Consider the following 18720-nt stretch of genomic DNA (forward strand, 5'->3'; position numbering starts at 1 on the left):
TGTCTATTTTTTCAGTCAAGTATATCTGGAAGGCTGGGAGGATGGAGTGCCATGGGATTTTGGGAGACACAGTTTGGAAAAGGGTCTGTGGTAAGTAGGAATTGTGAATAGATTGTTCAGTCTTTTTAAGCCATGTCGAACACTCTTTTTGACCCTGTTTGGGGTTTTCTTGGCAAAGATACTGGAGTGCTTTGCTATTTTCTTCTCCAACTCATTTTACAGATGAGGAAACCGAGGCAAATGGGTTAAGTGACTTGCCCAGGGCAACATAGCTAGTAAGTGTCTGAGGCCAGATTTCAACTCAGAAAGATGAGTCTTCTGAACTTTAGGCTTAGCGTTCTATCCAGTGTTCCACCTACCTGCCCAGAATTAAAGTAGAGTGTAAGTGATTAGAGAAGATTCCAATGAGGAAACCAGATAATTAGACTATTTAGGGCCCTCCCTTATAAAATTGTTACTGGTGGTCTTATTGAGTCCTGTGACACCAAGCAGGCAAAGGTACAGCCTAAGAAATACAGACAGGAGTCAAAATAAGGCACCTTGAAGTGATTGTGATCCTGAATGTCCTCCAGAGTACTAGAGAAACCCTGGAAAAAAGACAGAGGCCAGGCACCTGGGCCCTTAAGCCCCTGGGAAGACTTAGAAATGAGGAGGCCATGGGCAAGTGATCTGAATTGAAGTTAGGACATCGTACCCTGAGAATTCTTGAGGGCAAAGGTAGGGCTGGGGCAATTCTGTGCTCTCAGAAGTAGAACACAGATGAATACTTTGGATCCAGGGCAGATGCCAGACACTACAGGAAGTATCAAGTTCAAAGAAACAAATCAAAAATGAATTCAACGAAACATCAACTTATGGGGAAGGGGAGTGAAGAAGTGGAAGAGAGAAAAACCTTTTGCTACTATTTTTTTAGTTTTAAAAAGAGTATCAAGGTTCAGTCTTAATGTTTTTACCTACATGGTAGAGGTTGCCATGAGGCTAACCTGACACACACAGTCCTTTGTCCTTTAACACATACTACAAGATATCTTTAGTGACCCAATATTACTTCTCTTTCTTCTACAGCTTCCTACAGCTCAATGTTGTAATTCTGCAGCTAATCAAAAGCCTCCCATGACCAACATCACACCACTTTCTGCCTCAGCTATGTGATCTTTCATCTCTTCTCAGACTGGAAAAAGGAAAGAAAATTAGAAGCACCAGGGTTTTCAGTGAGTCTAAATTGCTGCCTCAATGAGGGTTTCTGCACTTACCCTTCAAATCAGGGAAAATGCCCCATAATATTTCTCCCCAAGGTTTTAAATTTTACAATCCCTTGAAAAACTTAGCCAAGGTATGCTTGGAATTTGGGATTAGACAGTATAGCCTTAAAATACACTTTGGCATATAACAGAAGAAGGATACTTAATCCAGAATTCCAGGCAATCACCTTTATTTCAAAAGAAGCATACATTTACAGTACATTTAACAGATATAGCACAATGGAAAGCATCACTTGACTTGTTGCTTCAGTATCATCAGATCTCAATTACTTTGAGAATATAATGCATGCATATGTCAAACCAGTAATGCATATCTAAGGAACATAAGTCAAGTTAACAGGCATTTATTAAGTGCTTGCTATGTCTCAAGCCCTGGGCTAGGTGTTAGGGATAGAAGGAAAAGGGAAAACATTGTCCCTGTCCTTGAGGAGCTCACAAAGAGGGAAAGAGACAATATGCAAATAACTCTGTACAATCACAATATATTCAGGATAAATTCTAGGTAAGCAACAGGTGGGAAGAATTAGAATTAAGGGAAAACTGCAAAGGAATTGTGCAGAAAGTGGGATTTTAATGGAACTTGAAGGAACCCAGGGAAGCTAAGAGGCAGAGATGAGAAGACAGAGAATTTCAGCCATGGGGAAAAGCCAATGAAAATACATTAAGTTGGAAGGTGTTGTACTTTATGCTAGGAACACTCAGTGACTCTGAATTGCAAAATACATAGAAAGGAGAAAAGAGGAAATTAAAATGTAAGAAGTTTGGAAAGGTAGGAGAGGATCAGCTTATGAAGGGTTTTGAAAGCCAAATGGAGGATTTTATATTTGATCATGGAAGTGATAGGGAGCCATTGGAATTTATTTAATGGGGGTGGGAGGTGACATGGTCAGACATGCACTTTAGAAGATAGACTGGAATACAGAAATACTTGAGGCTGGGAGACGAACCAGGAGGAAATTACAATAGTCTAATAGCATGAGCTGATGAGGGCCTGCACAGGAAAGCTAGCAGTACCAGAGGAGAAAAGGAGGGCATTCTGAGAGATGTTACAAAGGGCATGGCAATAGACTGTAGACTGAGAGTGAAAGAAAGTAACAATGAAAAAATGACTCAAGTTTCAGAAGAGGAAGAAGGAAGAAAGAAGGAAATGGGAGAAAAGGCAATGAGATTCAATTAACAGAACAAATCACGAATGAACTCTCCTCCCATTCCCCCCCCCATAAAACCCACGATCAAATGTATTTACCATTACATCCTATAAAATATTCAAAGAATAATTAATCACAATACTATGTAAATTATTTGTAAAACTAAGAAAATGAAGTATTTGTCAAAATTTTTCTTTGGATACAAATATGATAGGCCAATATCCCTAGTAACAATTAATGCAAAAATATCAAATTAAATTTTGCCAATGAATCTACTACTATATATTAGAAAAAAAATTATACATTGTCCATGTATTTGCATTTATAGCAGGGATATAGGATTGACTCCTTATAAGAGAAATTATAACATCAGAGAAGTTGTTAACACTTTCCTAGGGAAACTATATACGTAACAAAACTATAGGATATAAAAACATTCACATATATCATTAGCAATTACATATATTACCCATCAATCCCAGAATGAGAAAATAAAAAGAGAAATTCTATTCAAAACAACTTGTATAAAATAATTGAAATTCTATCTACCAAGACACACATATCAATTCATTCACAGTTTAAAAAATAGGCATGCTTAAATAATTGAATAAATATTATTTACTCATGAGCAAACTGTGCCAGTATGATAAAAATTACAATATTGTCTAAATAACCTTACTGGTTCACTATCATATCAGACTACTAAAAATCACTTTATGAGCCTAGAAAAAAAATACTAAGGGATTCATCTTTAGGAACTACAGGTCAAGAACCTCAAGAGACATATGAATAAGTCATGGGAAGGAAGAGGATTTAGGAGTAGCAGATCTAAAACTGCATACTACAAAACAATAATGATCAAATTTTCCCATTGGTTAAAAAATAAATAGGTCAAGCTGTGGAACAGATTAGGCACACAATGTACAGAAGACTTGGAAAAGAAAGTTCTTGCAACCAAAATCCTTGTAATCAAATGACTCAAAATTGGAAATAGATGTGGTTTTATCTATGGGAATACATTAAAGATGAATTACGAAAAAGACCATAGAACCTTGTAGCTGAAACTTTCTGTATGTATTGTCTCCCCCATTAGAATGAGTTCCTTGACAAGAGACTGTCTTGCTTTTCTATTTGTATCCTAAATGCTTAGCACAGTGCTTTATGCATAGTAAGAAATGCTTTTACATCCTTTCATTCATTCATAAAATCTCCGTGTAGTGGCCTGGTTTCGTGGGATGTTGCAGTCTACTTTGTGTAAACGATCTAATTCAGCATGGTTGCTTGGCTCTGCAAAGCTAGAAAACAATATAAATTTATATTAATTTTGTTAACAAATCAAAATTATTTAATGTAAACATGTGCTTGAACAAGTGGTTAAAATATCCCAACCAGGAAATAGTTTCTACTTTTGACTTATCATTAGAAAAAATGGATTGTTATCATTTTGAGCCTATACTCCTCAGTCCCTTTGGAATGCACTGCCTCCCCTTTACATTACAACAGCTGCATCCATAGTCCCTTGAACAAGTTTTTTTGTTAATCTTATGTAAACCACAATTGCATATGCCATGCAGCTGTTACCAATTGTATTTTCCTCAAAATTCCATGGATGATATTAGTGCAAAATTAAAGTAATTTTAAAATCTGTAGGATGAAAAACAGTCTCCCTCAGGCTGAGTTCTTCTGTGCCAAGACTTAACACCAAATCTCATTCTTTTGGGCTCATGAAGCTATGAAAGAGGACTTTAAGATGAAACTAGAAATTGAGTAATATCTACTGTGGTGCCAACAAAGGCCCAGGATAGAAATATCAACAACAACAACAAGAAAAAAATGTAATAGCGGAAAGCTACTATACTCCAGTTGAAAATTACTGACACACCACAAGGAAAAGACATTTTTCCTTTCCTTATTATGGAGCATGGGCCCAAGCTTATTTTAGACGTTAGCAGGAGTTCATGATCCTTATCCTTTCCTATCAACCCTGCAATTTTGATTTTGAGCCATCAGCAGCCCCCACTGCTTTGCTTCCCTCCCTTGCCACAAACTGTAAGACTGATCAAATTCAAATTCTCCTTTAGAAATGATTTTCATAGTAAACATCCTTCGGCCATCTGATTTCTGTTTTCATTTGGGAATGGAGTGGGGGGAGATGTATGTGCTCAGTCTCCATTAAGTTTTCATTTCTCAAAATCTTACATCGTGAAAACCTGACAGTTTTTAGTCATCACCCATTTAGAGTCCCCCATCATCACCCCATGAAGCCACTACAAATGTATTATCACACCAAATGCACACATGATCCTGGTGTCATCCTTGCTCTACCTATAACTCGTTCAATGAACTCTCTTTAATGTGAGGGAAAGCTGAGGAAAGCAATCAACAGTACTAGTCAGGTCGGTGGTGAAGTCTCAGAGGAACACAAGCCACCAGATATATCAGAGCCTGAAAAGATCCCAATGTACCTTTTGTCTATAAATATTTCAGCAGGTCCTCCTCCCTACCCCTCCTGAACAACATATGCCAGCGCCTCCTTCAACTCATAAGAGCCAGTCCCCTCCTGCTGTTCCTGAGCACCAGAAGTCTCTGAGTGGTGATTAGAAGTTACGTGCATCCCTAGGATGGACTCCAATCACTTTCTCTTTGAAAATTGCTGAAGCCCTATGCAACAGCACAGCCCAGAGAGGGCTTTGTCACTGGGGCCTGAGCCTCATTACAGCCAGGGGACTCCAGGAGTTTGTTTATATGGCTGGAACATCTTCCTTGCAGGTGGTTAATTAGTGTCTCCCCAGGGCTTCTGTTCTATGAATACTTAAGAGTAATCATCACCAGCTAACTGCATTGGGAGTGTGTCTAAGCAATTTTTACCAAGTCAACTGACAACAGCTTGAAGTCATATTAGCCCTGTTATGGAGAGACAAGTACTCTCCACCCAATGGAGCCGGAGATTGGCACCACTCAATAAATCAACAAGGCCTCCTGGAAAGCTTAGCATCGGTTCCAAGTCATTAATCTCAGTGAGGTCTTTTGACAGGATGTTTTGAGAGCTCTATAACCTGCTCCTTTTGGAGGTTAAATTATAATGAACAACTTATTTTAAGTTGCTAAGCTGGCAACCCATTTAAGTCCTGAGTTGATCTTATAAAACATCAATTCATTTCTTGACAGCTTCTCATATGAAATTTTCTTCCCACTCAGAGTACTGAAACTCAGTCTTAGAGCTGGATTCTTGTGTAGATTTCTCACTATTCAAATGAATTAGAACATTACTTCCCCCATACCAGAGTTCTGAAAGCAATCATCTCTGAACATTTGGATGGGAAGAGTAATGTGATACAGTATAAATGGAAACAGAGTGCTGGATTCACAAAACTTGAGTGTAAATCATGATTTAGTTACTTGCTCACCATAACATAATGACCTTTGATAACTCATTTAATCTCTCTAGGTCTCCATTTCTTCATTTAACAAAGATTAGATGGTTGGACTACATGGCCTCTGAGCTTACATCTAGTTCTAAATCTCCTGAATTAGGATTGTAATATTTCTTTCAACTGTATAAGTAAACACTGTAAATTTTCTGACAGAGTCTGAAGAGGAAACACCAGAGCTTCCATTATTGAAACTGACATGTTGGTTGCTACCTTGGCACACTTACGGGCTCAGAAATGGCATTTGAAGATAAGTTAATTTTACAGGGAAAACTTCAGGAGCCATAATGAAAATACAAGAGGAAGGGAATGATTTTGGAAACAAGTCCAACTAGAAAGTTCCCCAAAGTGCACAAAAGTACAAGAATGGTGATAATCTCCCTGTGGAGCATGGATTAAGCACATGATAATCCTTGCTAAGGAATTCTACACTTTAATTCCATGAGATTCTATGGTAAATTAAAAAAAAACTATATAAGGCTAGTTACTGATGAAATAACCTGCTGACCCCTTATTTTTCTTCTTTCCATATTTGTCAGTCACTATTTTATTCTCATTGCTCTTCTTTCTAAAAATCTACACAGACAAAAGCCTTGGTCTTTTAAAAAGTAGTATCTTATCTTTTATGTACTTTTTCCTATTCAACAGGAAATCATTGTTTATTGTTACCTAGAAAAGTAGACATAACAAGGATTAGATTGTTCCAGTGCAGCCCTAGTCATAGATAAAATTTTAAAATACAAAGACCAAATCCTCCAGTGCTTCATGAAGGATTTCTGGAAGAATATGGACAACAATTACAAAGGATGAGGAACTTTGACTACTGTGATCCCCACTGGTAAAGAGAGTCTCTATATCAAAATGAGACCATAAATCCCATTAAAGCATCAACATCTGTGGAAATGTAAGGTACATCACCTTGGTTCTATGGATATTTTGGTGGCTGAAAGGGGCTAAAAATAGCATTTGTGTGTGGAACTCATAAAATCATCTTTAAAAGAAGCACAGCCCCTCAGATAAAAGTGCTTGATGAGAGACAGAGATTGTTCTGAAGACCTGAGAGAAAACTGTTCCTCATGTAACTATGATAGATTTAGCTCTTTTCAGCAATACAATTATCCAAAATAATTCCAAAAGACTCATGATGGAAAATGCCATCCATGTCCAGAGTCCAAATGCAGACCAAAGCATACTATTTTCACTTTTTTGTTTTTTTTTCCTTTTCGTGTTTTTTTTTTCCTTCTGTTCTGATTCGTGTTTTACAACACAGCTAATGTGGAAATATGTTTAACATGATTGCATGTGTATAGCCTATATCAGATTTCTTGCTATCTAGGGGAGGTGAGAGAGGGAGAAAAAGTTAGAACTCAAAATCTTATAAAAATGAATGTTGAAAACTATCTTTACATGTAATTGAGAAAATACTATTTACCCAAAAAAAGGATCCTCAATGTCAAATCATATTTCCTTAGATCTAATCTCAGTCTTGCACATTGAATTTTAAGCCCAATGTCTCTTATTCTGCTCATATTGGTCATGGGCTATGAATTTTGATAGTATATGCAGAATCTTGTCTATTCCTGATGTATATTATGATGAGGGATTAGACTATTTTTCTCAATGGCTCTCAATGTTAAACATGTGAGTCTTTTTACCACTTTCTCATCTAAGTGATCAAACATGGTAGGGACTTGGAAGTTGTATGAATAAGGATGATAAACAATTTCCTATTAGTATAGGTCATAGGTTAAGGTGAAACATGAAGTAACAGAAGACACTGGACTTAGGATCATCAGTTGGGGTGCACTGATATGATTCTTTTTGTTTGTTTATACTTGGATCTAGGATTCATTTTTTATTAAGATTTTTTATTTTTAGTTTACAACACTCAGTTCTGCATGATTTTGAGTTCCTGATTTTCTCCCCTCCTTCCCCCTTCCCTCCCCAAGGTGGCATGGAATCTGATATATCTTCTACATACAACTTCTAATTAAACTTATTTACACAGTAGTCAAGTTGTAAAGATTAATTATGACCAATGGAATGAATCATGAGAAAGAAGAAACAAAACCAAAAAAGAGAAAAAAACAAAAGAAAAAAAAGGAGAGCAAACAGTTTGCCTCAATCTGCATTCAGACTCCATAGTTCTTTCTCTGGATATAGATAGCTCACTCTATCATGAGGCCTTTGGATCCACTGATATGATTCTTGAAATTAGGCTTATTACAAAATAGTAAAACAGATACGAACACAAAGACAGCTGTGTAGTGAAAATCAGAGAGTTTTAGATCTGGGAGAGATCTGAACACCACTTCGTTGCACTTTTCGATTTTACAAATGAAGAAAATCTGTATGGTTCCTTCTTCATTAAATACCCATAATTAATGCATCTATGTCTTTTCACATATGATATAGCTTAAGTTTTAAAAAACATTTCTTTGTGTTAGCCATATTCATAGTGTTTCTGGTACATGACTATGTTATGTCATCAACTGAAAGATTTTAAGGAGAGTGGTAAAATCTTTGTAAGGTATCTAGTACCTTTTTGTAGGCTGTTGCTTTGTATCAGCCCTCCACCATGGTGGAGATTGTATCATTATTGCATGTTTTTCTTTCTTGACTTTTCTAGTAGACTATAAATTGTTAGGACAATTATTCATCTTGGGTACCATGGAGAAGTGGAAAGGTCAGCAGAAGACTTAGGTTTGTGTCCTTGTGCAAATCCATTAACTTACCTGTGCTTTAGTTTCTTCATCTGTAGAATAAGTGAGTTGGATCCCTAAGGTCCCTTACACTTGTATGATCCCAATGATGATACACAATGTGACTTGGGGCTTAATATGCAGGCTTTTAGCTAATGTAGAAATTGACTGCCTGTTTCTAGATGTGACTAAACCCAAACTATCCCTTTTCCGTGGTTAGATTATCTTACCTACTATTGAAAATTGAGAGAAAAGTGAAGTTTTAAAGCTTCATTGATACCACTCTTCTATTTAGAAAATCAAAGTTGCTATAAAGCTTTAGTATTTATCAGACTTTAAGGAACATTGTAATGTGGAGTAGGGGTGGGGAAGGAAAGGAAATAATTTTCTCTACCACTATAAATGCCTCAATATTTGCTAACTCATCAATTTATTTATTCATTTGTTCATTCAAAAAATAAGAATTGAGGACCTATCATGTGGAAAGATCTCTAAAAGGAATTGTGGAGAATATAACAATGCGTAATAAATGGCACATTCTCTCTTTAACTATATGTGCTCAGAGAGTTCACTGTCATTCACAAAATTGCCTTTTTATTATGAGAAACCAAGAACAAGGATGCTCATCAGACAGCTTTTATTAGGGACTGGATTTTGCCTTTTGGAAACTGCCTGGACAAAAGGGTTTTCAACTTACAGATGTATTAATGGTACACACATACACACACGCACACACACACACACGCACACACACACATACACATACACACGAGCACACGCTCACACACACATACACATACACACGAGCACACGCTCATACACATAACATCTCTCTCCTCTTTCTTGATCTGCATGTATATATAGGTCTATAGATAGACAAATATATATAGAAATTAAAGAGCGAAATGGTGTGTGTCTGAATGGAGGGATGGAGGGAAGGAGAGAGAGATGGCATGTGTGTATACGATTAACATATAATATATGTGTATATATTAACTATATATGTGCATATATACATATCACAGACACACATATATGCACTACTTCAACAAAATCTGATTCCATTGTGTGTACTCCCTTCATTTATAGAATTCAATCTCTTTATTCTATGCCTTGGTAGACAGTGTTCTAGAGTTACAATACGTCAGAAATTCATCACTCTATGGCCAAGTACTGGCAATGAATACCTGAATTTTGCTAGACTTCCCCTCTCTGGGACTATAATGGAAGACTTTACAGCTTGGAAATATGAAAGTTCATATGAAAGTCCCCACTAGTTCAGATTTTGAGAACTTCCATGCCATAATGAAGCATCAGAAGGAGACTATTGTGGAGTCATTTAAACAAGGTGAAAATGAAATCAATCTTCTACCTACAATGAAAAGACATCAAAAGGAAGTGAAAATCAGTGGCAAAAGCATTGGACAGAGAACCCTTAGCCCTAAGCTATAAAGCAAAGTCAATGAGCCAATACTACCGTGGAAGTAATCAGTCATCTTAGAGAGTGCTGAGATTGGCCTTGTTACTTACTGTATAGATTGTGGAGTTCCAGGATCTGCAAAATAAGGACGTTCTACTTACAAGGTGATCTCAAAGGTCTTTTATAGCTTGGGCAAGACAGGATTCAGTGAAGCTTTGACAAAATACACCAAATGATGCTCCAGATTTGGATGAAATGAACTCCTATATTTTAAGCACAAGACTTGTTCACATTAATCCATAGTACTTTGTAAAATATGTATGTGTGTCTATATAACATATGTGTCTATAGATATATAGATATACACACATATTTTTTTAAGGCCTATGATGAAGGAGTGCCAACAGTCAGCCCTTTAGAGTAACAGTTTATATTGTTTCTCTCCATGCATTGACTGCATTTATTGTATCATGCAAGGAAGCATCCCAGAAATACCAGTGGGCCAAATTCTCCCAGCTGTATATCTCCCTGGGTGAACACAGCTCCACATTCTAGCCGATGTACTCATTTTGTAGAAGTCTGCAGAACATTAATCCAAAAGCTTCAGATAATGGGAGTTTATCTCCTTTTAATGGGATGGAAATACTTGAAAGAGAGTCTGGTTTAATGTGTGTATATATATATATATATATATATATATATATATATATATGTGTGTGTGTGTGTGTGTGTGTGTGTGTGTGTGTGTGTGTGTGCATACACCTATCTATATACCTATACACATAGAGATATGTATACATATATACATACATACATATACGTGTATATATACATATACACACATATGTGTGTGTGGGTGTAAATATACACTCATACTGAACCTCTTCTTTGTAAGTACAATGACAATATCTTACATTTATAAAGTACTTTCCTCAGAACAATTCTGTTGAGAGGCAGGATGGTATAGAAAGTAGAGCAACAGACTTGAAGTCAGGAAGACCTTGGTCATGGGTGGGAAACCTGTGGCCCCCAGGCCACATGTGGCCTTCTGGGTCCTCAGGTGAGGCCCTTAGACTGAATCCATACTTCCTCAATAAGGAATTTATTCTGTGAAGTTTGGATTCAAAGGGCCACACTTGAAAAGCTACATGACATACGCTATATGGCCCTGGGCAAGTAACTTAACTTCCCAGTGTCTTAAACACTTCATCAGCAAAAAATGTAAGGGTTGGATCCACTGGCCTTTAAGGACCCCTTGAGTTCCCAAACTATGAGGTAGGTAGTTTAAGCATAATATCAATGAAGAAACTGAGATTCAGAGAGCTTAAATGACTTGCATAAGGTCACACAACTAGTAAGTGGGGGGAGAGATAGGCAGAGACAAAAGCAGAGATAGAGAGACCAAATGACAGAGAGAGAAGGAGGAGGGAAGGAGAAAGACAGAGAGGGGAAAGAGAGGAGAGAGAGAGAGAGAGAAAGCACAGTTTTAATTTAATGATGAGATCAGAAGTCAGATTGCAGAGCTTTTGGCAATAAGTGCAAGGACAGGAAGGGGAGGAATTGAAAGCTTTGGATAAGGACTTTGGCTAAGAAGGAAAATAGATATCGTACAATAGCAATTGGAAGTGATAGTGTAGTGAGAGTATTTTAAGAAGAGAGATATGTTCATAAAATTAGGAAAGGAATCAGTAAAGGAGAGGTTGAAGATGAGAGGAGGAATAATTGTGGGAGCAATCTACTGAAAATGACTACAAAAAATTTTAAAGGAGGATGCATAGAGAGATTGGTCTTGGCAAGAAGAGCAGTCATGTCTTTATAAGAGACATATTTAAAGAAGGAGAGAGTGAAAGATGATGTCATAGAAATGTGAGAACAGGAGTGTGGAAGAAGTGAAAGTTCTCAGAAAATGCCCTTAATGTTTTTTTTTTAATAGGAAGAGAGAGCATCAGCTGAAATGGTGACCAGAGGGGTTACCTTGGCAAGCTTAAGGAGAAAAGAGAAGATTTGGAACACCTGTGGAAATTGAGGTGGGTAATCAATTAGGGAGGAAGAATAATTTTTTTCCCAGTGAGTACCCAGTGGAGGTGTGTGAGAGAGAGATGATAAGAAAGAGAGAGAGAGAAAGAGAGAGAGAGTTTGTTGAACATTTACTAAGTGCCAATCAAAGTGTTAAGCACTGAGGATACGAATACCAGCAAATGTATAGAGTGAGAAGAGAAAGAAGTGGAGAAGAGGACCCCGTGGAATATCCAGGACATAGGATGTGTGGGCCTTATATGGATGTAGATCAAGCAACAGAGACCAAGGAGTGCTCAGATACGTAGGAGGACAACCAAAAGAAAGTGGTGTCCTGAAAATCTATAAGGAAGAGAAAATCAAGGAGAAGAGAGTGATCAATACTGTCAAAGCCTGAAGAAGGATCAAGAAGAATAAGGATTGAGAAAAGGCCATTGGATTTGACAATTAAAAGAACTTCAGTCTCTTTGAGAACAGTTTCAGGGGAATGATGATGTCAGAGGCCAGATTGTAGGAAGTTAAATAGGGAATGAGAGGAGGGAAAGTGAAGGCACCTAGTGTAGACAGCCCTCTCAAGGAACTTAGCCACAAAGGTCAGAAGAGCTATAAGATGGGAGTGGGGATTTTTGAGCACAGAGTAGTGTAATAGCAATTTAGCTTTGAAGATCTTTCCCACCCATTAATAGGCCATGTGACCTGCCTATGTCACAGGAAGCCTAAGTCACAAGTGGTGAGAGCTTGCTGAGAGGAAAAGGAAATTGTGTCACAGGAAATGCAGAGAGATAGTTATGGCAGAGCTGAGGGAGAAAGCAGATGTGTGGTGGCTGTGAGTGAGTTTTTGGGAAGGCCCCAGCAGGGGGCAGAAGGTTGTGGGAGGGAATGTTTCTCTGCTGTGATCTTGTGGACTTATTGGTTATGGGATCTGGTTATTTGGTATCTGAATAAATAGTTTACTTCTTTTACCTTCTATGTGGAGAGTCTTGTATATTTTGCAATACAGAACCACATAGGCATTTTGACAATTATCATCTATATTGTTATTATTGCCTTGCTGATACAAAGAGCTATAGGCATGTGACTCTAAGGCCAACTTTTATCCACTCTGTCACATTGTCTCTCTCATTATTCCTTATAATACAACAGTATTCCATCATTCATAGTTATCAAAGAGTTTTTCAGCTCTTTCCCTATCATTGAGGACATATTTGTTATTCCAAATAAAACTGCTGTGAATATTTTTGTAAATGTGGGAGTTCTTCCACAATTTGCATCCAATTTACCACTCCAGCCTCCAGTCCAAAATGAATAATATGAATGGGTTAACAATCATTCAGTTTCACAAATCTTGGATGTAAAAATAATAAGAAACTTGGGGAAGAGTGACCATTCCTTCCCAAAATTTTTGATAAAGCAAGATAAAAATGCTGAGCATAGTCAAAAATGCACCATATATGTCAGGGGAACAAATTTCAATGGATTCAGTGGAGTAGGTAGAATACCATAGAAAAAAATTTGATAAAGATACACTGGTCTAGAAGATTACACTGTCAATTATGAAAGTCTGAAGACACAAGGGAAATGATTATGCTAAGGAAGCAAAATAGAATTTGTATTAGGAAATAGAAAATGGGCCAACAAACATTCATTTTCTTTTTCAAAAATACAAACACTATTTTTACCAAACAATTTGCACCAGGTTTACAACTAGTTGCAAATATTAATTTTTAAAATCTCAATTAACATTGAACAGGAATAAAGCAAGAACATAAGTTATATGAAATACATGCTAGAAATATAAAATAAATTCCCTGATAATACTTTGGTTATTAGCTCTCTGCAATTCCTTAAATTGCTGCAAACTATCTTAATCAAAATACTAAGTCTAACCTGATCATGATTAAGTTTTATATTTTAGCTTTCAGATGTGATTTCTTTTTTCTTAGTTTTTATTTTCAATTCTAAATGTTCTTCCTCATTCCAACCCTTCCTTGGCCCATAGAGAATACAATCCATAAGACACCCATAATACATGTGAAGTCACACAAGACATATTTCTATATTAGTCATGTTGCAAAATAAAAGCAAGCAAAACAAAGTTACAAAATGCTTCAGTCTGTACTCAGACTTCATCAGTATGCTTTCTGTAGGTAGATAAAGAGCATGTTTATCACAAGTCCTTTGGAGTTGTTGTGGATCAGCATAGAGTCAGTTTTGGAGCGAGAAAGACTCAATGGCCTAGGTTCCAATCTGGCCTCAGAGACTAGCTGTGTGACCCTGGGAAGGTCACTTTACCCTATTTGCTTCAGTTTCCTCATCTGTAAAATGAGTTGGAGAAGGAAACAGCAAACCACTCCAGTGTCTCCGCCAAGAAAACCCCAAATGGGGTCATGAAAAGCTGGATGCCACTGAAACAATCGAATAGCAACAACAAAAATTGTATTGATCAGAATAGCTAAGCTTTTCACAGTTGATTATCATTAAAATATTTCTGTTATTCTATGTGATGTTCCTCTAGTCAACTAAATTTATTTTGCATCAATTTAGATGTCTTCTCAGGTTTTTCTAAAATTTTTGTTTCTCCCTTCTGATAGCACAATAGTATTTCATCACAATCATACACCACAACTTCTTCAGCCATTCCCCAACTGATGGGCATCCGCGCAATTTTGAATTCGTTGCCACCACAAAAAGAGCTGCTGTAAATATTTTTGTTTTGTAGATCCTTTTTCTTTTTAGTTGATCTATTTGGGATACAAATTTAGTAGTGGTATTGCTGGATCAAAGCGTAAGCGCAGTTTTATAGACTTTTGAGTTAAGTTCCAAACTGTTCTTCAGAATAGTTAGACCACTCCCCAACTCCAGCAATGTATTAGTGTACCTATGTTTTTACCCTCCAGCATTTGTCATTTTCCTTTTATCATGTTGGCCAATATGAGAAGTTTGAGGGGGTGCCTAAAAGTTGTTCTCATTTCCATTTCTCTAAATATTAGTGATTTAGATATTTTTCACATGATTATTGATAACTTTAATTTCTTCTTCCGAAAACTGTATGTTCACATGTTAACCATTCATCAATTGGAGAATGGCTCTTATTTTTATAAATTTGTCTTGGTTCCCTATATATTCAAGAAATGAGACTTTTATCATAGACATGATTTTTTTCTTAGTTTCCCACTTTTCTTATTTTTTTAATTTAATGTAATTACAATTATTCATTTTACCTCCCATGATGCTCTCTGTCTCTTGTTTTATCATAAACTCTTGCCTTGCCCATATATCTGACAGGTTATTTTTTGTACCCCCTAATTCACTTATTATATAACACTTTTTGTATCTTGGTTCATGTTGAAACATGTTTTGCCAGGATCTTTTCAAGTTTTTCCAGTAGTTTTTTTTTAATCAAATAGACAGTTCTTATCTGAGTAGCTTGGTTCTTTGGGTTGTGGTCATTTGCTTATGTACATGCCATGCTTAACATACTCCATTTATTAACCACTGTGTTTCTTATCTAGTACCAGGTTATTCGATTATTATCACATTGTAATATCATCTGAGATCTAGTTCTGCAGTGCTGCCTTCCTTCATTTTTCATCAATTCCCTTGACATTCCTGACTTGTTCTTCCAGATGAATTTTGTTATGATTTTTTCTAACTCTATAAAATAATTCTTTGGCAGTTTGATTTGTATGGCACTGAATAAGTAAATTAATTTAGGTAGCATTGTCATTTTTATTGCATTAGAAACATTAATTTTCAATATGATATTTTCAGGAGATGGAATCAACCATAAGTAACAGAGTGAATATTTTCAGGAGTGCCAACAGATTCAAGGGAGGCTAAGTGAGAAACTAAGAAAAAATTTACAAAGTGTTTTTAAAATATAACGGGGAGACCATGACAAAGAAATGTTAAGACTGTGACTTGGGTCTAGACGAAAGGCTGATAACTGAAAACAGAAAGAAGTCAGAGCTGCTCAGTGTTTATTTTTCTTCTTTTTTTCTGCCAAGGAAAATTTTGGACCTAGAAAGGACAGAACAAAAATAGCTAACAAGAAATTGAAATGAAGGATAAGTTACAAGATAGTAAGAGAACATCTTGTTTTATTTTTTAATTTAATATAATTTATTTATTTAACATATTTGGTTTTCAGCATTGATTTTCACAAGAGTTTGAATTACAAATTTTCTCCCCATTTCTACCCTCCGCCCCCACTCCAAGTAGGCGTACATTCTTTTTGCCCTGTTCCTCAGTCAGCCCTCCCTTCTGTCACCCCACTCCCCTCCCATCCCGTTTTCCCTTCCCCTCTTGCAGGGCAAGCTAAATTTCTACTCCCCGTTGCCAGTGTATCTTATTTTCTAGTTGCATGCAAAAAACTTTTTTTTTGTTTTTGAACGTTTGTTTTTAAAACTTTGAGTTCCAAATTCTCCCCCCTCCTCCCTTCCCACCCACCCTCCCCAAGAAGTCAAGCAATTCAACATAGGCCACATGTGTATCATTGTGTATAACCCTTCCACAATACTCATGTTGTGAAAGACTAACTATATTTTGCTCCTTCCCAACCCATCCCCCTTTATTGAATTTTCTCCCTTGACCCTGTCCCCTTTCCAAAGTGTTTGTTTTGGATTACCTCCACCCCCATCTGCCCTCCCCTCCATCATCCCCGCCTTTTCCTATCTTCTTCCCTCTTCTTTCCTGTGTGGTAAGATACCCAATTGGGTATGTATGGTATTCTCTCCTCAGGCCCAATCTGATGAGAGCAAGATTCACTCATTCCCCCCTCACCTGCCCTCTCCCCTCCTCCCACAAAACTGCTTCCTCTTGCCACCTTTATGCAAGATAATCCACCCCATTCTATCTCTCCCTATCTCCCTCTCTCAGTATGTTGCTCTCTCATCCCTTAATTTGATTTTATTTCTTTTAGATATCTTCCCTTCATCTTCAACTCACCCTGTGTCCTCTCTCTCTCTCTCTCTCTCTCTCTCTACATATATATATATATACACATATATACACATAGATATATACATACATACACATTCACTTATATATATATACATATATGTACATATACATATACATATACATATATGCATATTCCCTTCAGCTACCCTAATACTGAGGTCTAATGTATCATACACATCATCTTTCCATGTAGGAATGTAAACAAAACAGTTCAACTTTAGTAAGTCCCTTGCAATTTCTTTTTCTTGTTCTTTTTCTTGATTACCTTTTCATGCTTCTCTTGATTCTTGTGTTTGTAAGTCAAATTTTCTATTCAGTTCTGGTCTTGTCACTGAGAAAGCTTGAAATTCCTCTATTTTATTAAAAGTCCATATTTTGCCTTGGAGCATGATACTCAGTTTTGCTGGGTAGGTGATTCTTGATTTTAATCCTAGCTCCATTGACCTCCGGAGTATCGTATTCCAAGCCCTTCGATCTCTTAATGTAGAAGCTGCCAGATCTTGGGTTATTCTGATTGGGTTTCCACAATATTCAAATTGTTTCTTTCTGGCTGCTTGCAGTATTTTCTCCTTGATCTGGGAGCTCTGGAATTTGGAGACAATATTCCTAGGAGTTTTCTTTTTGGGATCTATTTGAGGAGGTGATCGGTGGATTCTTTCAATTTCTATTTTGCCCTGTGGCTCTAGAATATCAGGGCAGTTCTCCTTGAAAATTTCTTGATAGATGATATCTAGGCTCTTTTTTGGATCATGGCTTTCAGGTAGTCCAATAATTTTAAAATTATCTCTCCTGGATCTATCTTCTAGGTCAGTGGTTTTTCCAATGAGATATTTCACATTGTCTTCCATTTTTTCATTCCTTTGGTTCTGTTTTATAATATCTTGATTTCTCATAAAGTCACTAGCTTCCACTTGCTCCAATCTAATTTTTAAAGTACTGTTTTCTTCAGTGGTCTTTTGGACCTCCTTTTCCATTTGGCTAATTCTGCCTTTCAAGGCATTCTTCCCCTCATTGGCTTTTTGGAGCTCTTTTGCCATTTAGTTAGTCTATTTTTTAAGGTGTTGTTTTCTTCAGTGTATTTTTCAGTATTTTTGGGGGTCTCCTTTAGCAAGTCATTGATTGTTTTTCATGGTTTTCTCACATCCTTCTCATTTCTCTTCCCAATCTTTCCTCTACTTCTCTAACTTGCTTTTCCAAATCCTTTTTGAGCTCTTCCATGGCCTGGGACCAGTTCATGTTTTTCTTGGAAGCTTTTGTTGTAGGCTCTTGCACTTTGTCGACTTCTTTAGGCTGTATGTTTTGGTCTTCTTTGTCACCAAAGAAAGAATCCAATGTCTGAGACTGAATCTGGGTGTGTTTTCGCTGCCTGGCCATATTCCCAACCAACTAACTTGACCCTTGAGTTTTTCAGCAGGGCATGACTGCTTGTAGACTAAAGAGTTCTATGTTCCACGCTTGGGGGGATGTGCCAACTCTGCCACACCAGCACTGCTCCTTCCCCAAGAACCCCCAACCCAGACTGGACTTAGATCTTCAGCAGGCTGTGCACTCCTGCTCTGATCTGCCACTTAATTCCTCCCACCAGGTGTGCCTGGGGCCGGAAGCAACAACAGCTGTAGCTGGAAGTCCAACCGTGAACTCCTTCCACTCCCGCAGCTTTTCCCCCTAACCTTCTCTGCTGTCTTTGGTGTTTGTGGGCTGAGAAGTCTGGTAACTGCCGCAACTCACTGATTCAGGGTGCTAGGGCACTTTCCCCCCAGCTTCTGGTCTGGTTGGTCC

This window comes from Trichosurus vulpecula, chromosome 6, assembly GCF_011100635.1.
Source record: "Trichosurus vulpecula isolate mTriVul1 chromosome 6, mTriVul1.pri, whole genome shotgun sequence".
Taxonomy (NCBI): domain Eukaryota; kingdom Metazoa; phylum Chordata; class Mammalia; order Diprotodontia; family Phalangeridae; genus Trichosurus; species Trichosurus vulpecula.